The sequence below is a fragment of the Oreochromis niloticus genome, unplaced genomic scaffold (genome assembly GCF_001858045.2).
Source record: "Oreochromis niloticus isolate F11D_XX unplaced genomic scaffold, O_niloticus_UMD_NMBU tig00007094_pilon, whole genome shotgun sequence".
NCBI classification, from domain to species: domain Eukaryota; kingdom Metazoa; phylum Chordata; class Actinopteri; order Cichliformes; family Cichlidae; genus Oreochromis; species Oreochromis niloticus.
The window spans coordinates 14,008-20,692 of NW_020328354.1; the positions used below are offsets into that span (position 1 = coordinate 14,008).

Genomic DNA, 6,685 nt, shown 5'->3' on the forward strand with positions numbered 1-6,685 from the left:
ACTCCCCAAGTGTACTCTACGAACCGGGTCTAGGTACCCTTGCCCCTGGAGGGGGGAACTGCACCCAGACCCAGGTGGTGTTACCCTTTTCCCTGCGGTGGGGAGAGGCAGACCGCCCCGACTCCGCAGCAGCAGGGAGGCCCCACACTCCAGACCGCAGTCGGACGGCCAACTCCTTAAATTATGTTATCATCAATAAATCATGTGGTCAGAAGAATCTGTGCTTACCTTGCAGGAATGTTTTAAATTTACAGATTGGGAAGTTTTTATTCAGTCTTGATGCTTTGGTGGATGTTAGCTCATATGCAGTTTTTTGTAAAGACATGATTATACCCCTTAAGCGTGCTAAAGTGTACCCTAACAATAAGCCATGGGTCACCAAATGCATCAAATCCTGTTTAAGGAAAAAGAGACAGGCTTTTAAAGAGGGGGCTGTTACTGACTTTCAGGCAGTCACCAAAGACTTGAAAATCGAGATCTTGAAAGCAAAACAGATCCACAAAAAGCTTCTTGAAAGCAAATTTGCTGCAAAACGTTTTGGGTCTGCCTGGACTTGTATGAAAACCATATCAGGGTTTCAAAATCCCCAGAGCAGCAGTCAGATCATTGTAGACGGTTTTAAGTCAGACAGAGATTTGAATTTGCTTTATGCTCGTTTTAGTTCTTCTGAACTGAAACAGAAACTGAAAGATACTCAACACTTCATCACCGAACTCAGCGATGTCCAAAAGGCCTTTCATACAGTTAATGTGAACAAGAGCCAGGGCCCTGATAACATTAGTGGCCGCCTGATTAAACCTTGTGCTAGAGAGAGAGAGAGAGAGAGAGAGAGAGAGATCTCTCTGGACTTTACTAGACAACGAGTGAAGAACATATAACGAATATCATCTTTAAAGTGATGAATAATAACTCTGCCTCTGTGTCTTCATAAAAAGATCGTAAAGAGGAAAGATGCTGAGCTGAAGCAGCTCTCACACACAGAGGATCACATCCAGTTTCTACACAACTACCCCTCACTGTCAGCACTCAGTGAGTCTACAGACTCATCCAGCATCAATATCCGTCCTCTGAGCTACTTTGAGGATGTGACAGCAGCTGTGTCAGAGGTCAGAGATAAACTACAGGACATTCTGAGAGAGGAACGGACAAACATCTCACTGACAGTCACTGAAGTGGATGTTTTACTGTCACAACCGGAGCCAAAGACCAGAGCTGGATTCTTAAAATATTCATGTGAAATCACACTGGATCCAAACACAGCAAACAAACATCTGTTATTATCAGAGGGGAACAGAAAAGTAACAGTAATGGAACAACAACATTATTCTGATCATCCAGACAGATTCACTGAATGGTTTCAGGTCCTGAGTAGAGAGAGTCTGACTGGACGTTGTTACTGGGAGGTGGAGTGGAGAGGGAGAGGAGCTAATGTAGCAGTCGCATACAAGACTATCAGCAGAAAAGGAGGTAATGAATGTTTATTTGGACGTAATGACAAATCTTGGTCATTAGATTGTAACAACAACAGTTATACATTTTTGTACAACAGCATCCAAACTCGTGTCTCAGGTCCTCGTTCCTCCAGAGTAGGAGTGTACCTGGATCACAGAGCAGGTATTTTGTCCTTCTACAGCGTCTCTGAAACCATGACTCTCCTCCACAGAGTCCAGACCACATTCACTCAGCCGCTCTATGCTGGACTTTGGCTTTACTATAAATATGGAGCCACTGCTGAGTTGATTAAAGTGAAATAGACTGAAGTCTTTCATATTGTGGGTTTAAATCTGTATTTTAGTTTCATTTTATTTTCTCTCCATCATTTCTGCACAGAGATCAGCTGTCAGTCAAACATTATGGGTGGTACCTCCACATCTTCTAGTTGTTCTCTTGATGTTTCTGAGTTTTTAAAGGAGATCTTTCCTGTGACTGTTTATGGAGGCTATCACTGCTCATCATCATTTTGATTTACTAAAATATTTCCCCACATGAAAATGTAAACTTCTCTATCCTCTAAATGTTTCTGGAATATTTGTATTGAAAAATGTCGACATTTCTCTTTATGAGTATGGCAGACCATGTGTGTGTGTTTGTGTTTGTTTTTGTCAAAATCATCAAACAAATGAGGAAAAACTGTGATTTTAATGAATGAATTCATATATTGTGTTGATGTTTTATTGTGTGAATAAACTGGAAGGTTTAACTATAAATCAAACTTTGAACAAAGTCTTTTCTTCTGTCTTCATTCCAGGATCTCACTCAAATCTGATGCAGAAAATATGAAACTAATCTGAGAGAATAACTGAAGCAGTTTTCCTCCTGAAGCATCACAAAGTTCAGAGTTCATGTTTAGAGCAGAAGATTCAGCAGTCGCTCTGTGACCTTTCAACTTTCTTCACTAAAACAGCTTCATTACAGAGAAACAAGTCACATTATCTTCATGTTCTTAAGTCCTTTCAGATGTTTGTAATGGTCCTTGAATGCAGCATCAGTGTTGCAGGTTTAAAAGGTCACTTTCTGTTGTGTTCAAAGATTTCCTTCAGATATGGTCTTTAATCAGTAAAGCCAGTGATACAGCAGTGTCATTAGCTGTGTTATTGGCACCAGGCTGTGTTTATGTATGTATTTAATTTGTCTGAGGAAGTCTTCAGCATGAAATGATCATTTGCTCAGCTGCTGTGTCTCATCTCTTATCAGACATTGGTTGGAACAGAGTTTTGTTGCTGACCATCTGACAAGAGGCTGAAGAAAAGCTTCAGGCTTCATTTGGACACTACGTTGGACAGAAGTCTCCACAAAAATGACTCAGAAACACAAATATTATTAATGAAAGTCCAAATTTCAAAAAGGGGTCATACATGATCCTGAGAAATGTCCTTGAACATTTGAACATGAGTCAGAGGGTTGTCAGGTTTCTACACTGCATCGTGGCATCAAGCCTGAGATGTCTGTGTGAACAAGTATGGAGGACACAAATGCACAGACGGAGTCGAGCTGTTTACTGCTGATGAGGAAGGAAAATAGTCTGTTGGATATTAAAGCAGCATTTATTAGAGTAAGAACAGATACTTGTGTCCTTCATTTGATCCCCGTCAATTTACAGAAGACTTAAGGACCCTTTGACTTCTAACATACAGCTGCATGTTTACAATTTTATTATTTATTTATTTCTAGCAAAGCGAGACTTTACTGATTAAAGACATATAATCAGACATATTACTGTTACTTTCTGAAAAAGACTCACATAAAGCAGATTTATCTCAAGCAAACATCAAGACACATCCTTCATGGCTTAAAGTTGCAGTGGGACTCTTTCGCCATCTGGTGGTTGTAACAGTTATGACGACTGTTCCTGCATATATGTCCCTCCTCAGTGTGAAGAAGACTGGACTCCAAGCCGCTCCTGCTGATCACTGCGTGTTCCTCCTGTGTCTAAAATCTATTTCCATTATGAATCAGGAAACTGTTTGCACCAATCATAAAGGCAATAAAATACGTCACACACTAAGAAATAACAAAAAGGAATTGTGGATTTCAAGGAGATTTTTCCCTCGTTTTTTTGAAATCATAAGAATACAAACTAATGCAAGACTGTCATGTTTTCATAAGTTTTTTAGAGACACTGTTCTGTTGTATTCTAGGACATCAGTCACTTTTTAAATGCATGCTACTCCTTCTCATCATCATCAGCACCCATGACCTCCTTTTAGTCTTTGTTTTGTTATTTTTCAGAGTTCAGGAGACGTTCTTATGGGATTTCCACAGTGTACAAGTGCTGTTTAGACCCTTTACCTAAATGAAAAGAGTAAAGTACAAAGTAGATTTACTCACTGCAGGAAAATAATGCCTCAATCTGATATATTGTCTTATATGACAAACTGAAACTGATGCATCAAAGTGTAAGCAGCATTTTCCTGTTACAGCTGGTCTAGATGGAACTGATCTGATCTCCTTTATGTACAGGTAGATATCCAGTGGGTTTGCTAAGGGTCACAGATGAGGGGCTGTGTGAGATGTTTAATGGGAAAGGAAATAAAACCATTGTTCCAGACCTGCAGCTAAGATACTCGAGTATCTTCAAATATGAAGCTGAGTATTACTTCCATACTTTCCTCCACTGCTGATGACCTTGTTACCTGCTGCTCCCTGTTAATGTGACCAAGTGGTCGGCGGGGTTCTAAAAGAAATAATAAAAATGACAACGCCACCTGGGGGGAAATTCTAGCCCCCAGGAAATATGAACTATAAAAATAAAATGTAATTAAAACAACGCTCGCACAGGTTCAGGGATGCACACTGAGGCCAACTCAAATATGAACACAATTTTATTTATTAATATAAAATGAAAAGCAAAGCAACAGTGCACTGAATATCTAAAACGGTGTCCCAAATTACAATAAAAATAAATACAACTGGGACTTACCAGCAGCGGTGGACCAAAAGAACCACAAAAAAAAAAAACCTACTACAGTCTATTCACCTGGTGCTGTACAACAAAAGAAGTGTGGAAAACGACCCACCACCTGAGGTCCCATGGCCGCTGGCAAATCCTCAGTTCGCTGAAATAAAAACACGAGATAAACACATTAAAAAGGATAAAAACATGGGACATAAACAAGCTCTCAACCTAGAAAACAAAAGGAAGAAACAATTAAAAGGAAAACAAAAGTCGGTGATACAACACGCCCAGTTATACACCACAGAGCACTGGTTAAAATACTTTCACTCGGCGAACCAGCCCACAGCTGGTGCTGGGTCCGATTGTCCTTGGTCTGCTCGGTCTCACACAACTTCCCACAGCTGGGAGAAGGGGAAAGGCAGTACCAGTTCGTACAACCGGCCCAGTATACGGCCGAGAACTGCCCCGGCCAGCCGCGAAAGCTGGAGAGAACAATAGTCCAAAAGGGCGTGGAAAGGCAAGCTACAAGGGAAAACTGGGCCGCCGACAGATTAATCGTAATATAACAAAATCAACGAAACAAGACAGCAGCACGGCAGGTGCCCGACTCGCTACGTAGCCAAAGCAGGCGGTTGGTCCCCGAGAGGGCACGGCAGCAATCAAACCCTACGAATTAGAAAAAGGCAAAACTAACCTTAGTCCTCTTTAATTTACAAAACTAGCAGCTATAAAATAAGCGGCTTACCCCAGAACTTGGAGGCGCTGTACTGCACGGCGGATGCACTCACGCGTCTCCTCACCACGGCTGGAGCAAAGGAGAGAAAAACAGCCGCGCTGTAGCGGGCCGCAGAAATATAACTACTAATTGCCGACGTTAGGGAGAGATCAGAAATCGAAGAGAAGACCTACCTCTAATAATCGCGCGACCTGATCACCTCAGTAATTGAACCAGCAAGCCAGCGTCTACCGCTGTATCGCACCAGAAGCTCGGTGGGAAATAATCCAACGAAAGAACCCGGCTTCTCTTTATACGGTGAACGCCGCCCTGTAATCAATATACAGGTGTGCTCCTAGTCGACGTAAGCGCGCAGCGAGAGCAAGCACAGGAGGGAGAGAGAGAAAGCAGTAGCGCAAGTGGGGGCGAGAGAGAAAGAAAAAGCGAGTAGCCCTTCCGGCCACATTAATGATCAGCCTCAGTTCTGATAGTAAACTGTTGGCTCTCGTTCTGTCAGGTTGTTGCTCAGTGACGTCTTGTTTTCATTTTCCTTCTTCTTCAAATGTGTCTTCCTTTAACTCTTTGCTTTTGTTTCTGCTTCAAACACCAAATGATACACGTGCTGCACCTCTGATGGTTTGTCAGAGAGCAGAACAATTTACATTACAGAGAATATTTTACAATTGAACATAAACTTTAAATGCATCATGTGTTTCCCATTACTGGCTGACTTGTCTGTGTCTTTTGAAAGGTGATAGTTGTGTATCTTTAATCAGTTAATGCAATATGCTTGACTGAAAGAGCCATCCAGCGAGTCAGATGGAGAATTCTTCATGTCGATTCTCATGCAGGTCCAGAGAGCAGATGTTGCTGCGTTGCAGCAGCTTTTTGCAGATGTGTTCTCCCCCTGCCCGACCGTACAGCTCTCACAGAGCACCATTTTATAACCCGCCCTGGTGTGACGGTGCGTTCACGGCCCTACTGGTTACCTGAAGTTAAAAGACAAATTATTTAGAGAGAATTGGCTGAAATACTGATGCTGGGAGTAATAAAAGAGCCGCACAGTGAGTGGTATAGCCCCATAGTTCTTGTAATTGAAGACAGATGGGTCTGTTTGTTTCTGTCAACTACCACAAGGTGAATGAGTGTGTCTCAGTTTGATGCTTACCCAATGCCCCGACTCAAGAAACTCCTGGAACGGTTAGGCACTGCTCGCTTTCTCAAGACACTGGATTTAACCGAGGGCTACTGACAGATGCCTTTGTCTCCAGAGTCTAAGGAAAAAAGATATTTCTCCACTCTGAATGGTTTGTACCAATGTATCACACTTTTGCTTGGCTTGCTGGGAGCCTAAGCCACTTTCCAATGACTCATGGACTGGGTGCTGAGTCCACGCATCTTTCATCGAAGATGGGTTTTTATTTTGCATGGTTTTATTGGCATCCTGACAGTTGTTTGGTGTCATTGACACTCACAAACAATTACGTACTCACGGGAGTTTCTTTTGAACCTTCTGTGGAACTGCCCATCTCTGGATTCTTTTTACCCTTCAGTGTTTTCCAGCCCTGGATCAT

At 42.1% G+C, this 6,685-nt stretch overlaps 1 long non-coding RNA gene and 1 pseudogene across 1 annotated transcript; one reads left to right on the forward strand and one right to left on the reverse strand.

Annotated features, from left to right (window-relative positions):
* Positions 1-202: 202 nt before the first annotated feature.
* Positions 203-2,223, forward strand: LOC109197889 (tripartite motif-containing protein 16 pseudogene; annotated as a pseudogene).
* Positions 2,224-4,157: 1,934 nt separating this feature from the next.
* On the reverse strand, positions 4,158-5,573 carry LOC112845371 (uncharacterized). Its single transcript, XR_003218185.1, has 3 exons — positions 5,306-5,573; positions 5,142-5,230; positions 4,158-5,062 (listed from the first exon to the last, which is right to left on the reverse strand). It is a non-coding gene; the product is annotated as an uncharacterized LOC112845371 (long non-coding RNA).
* Between the last annotated feature and the right edge of the window lie 1,112 nt (positions 5,574-6,685).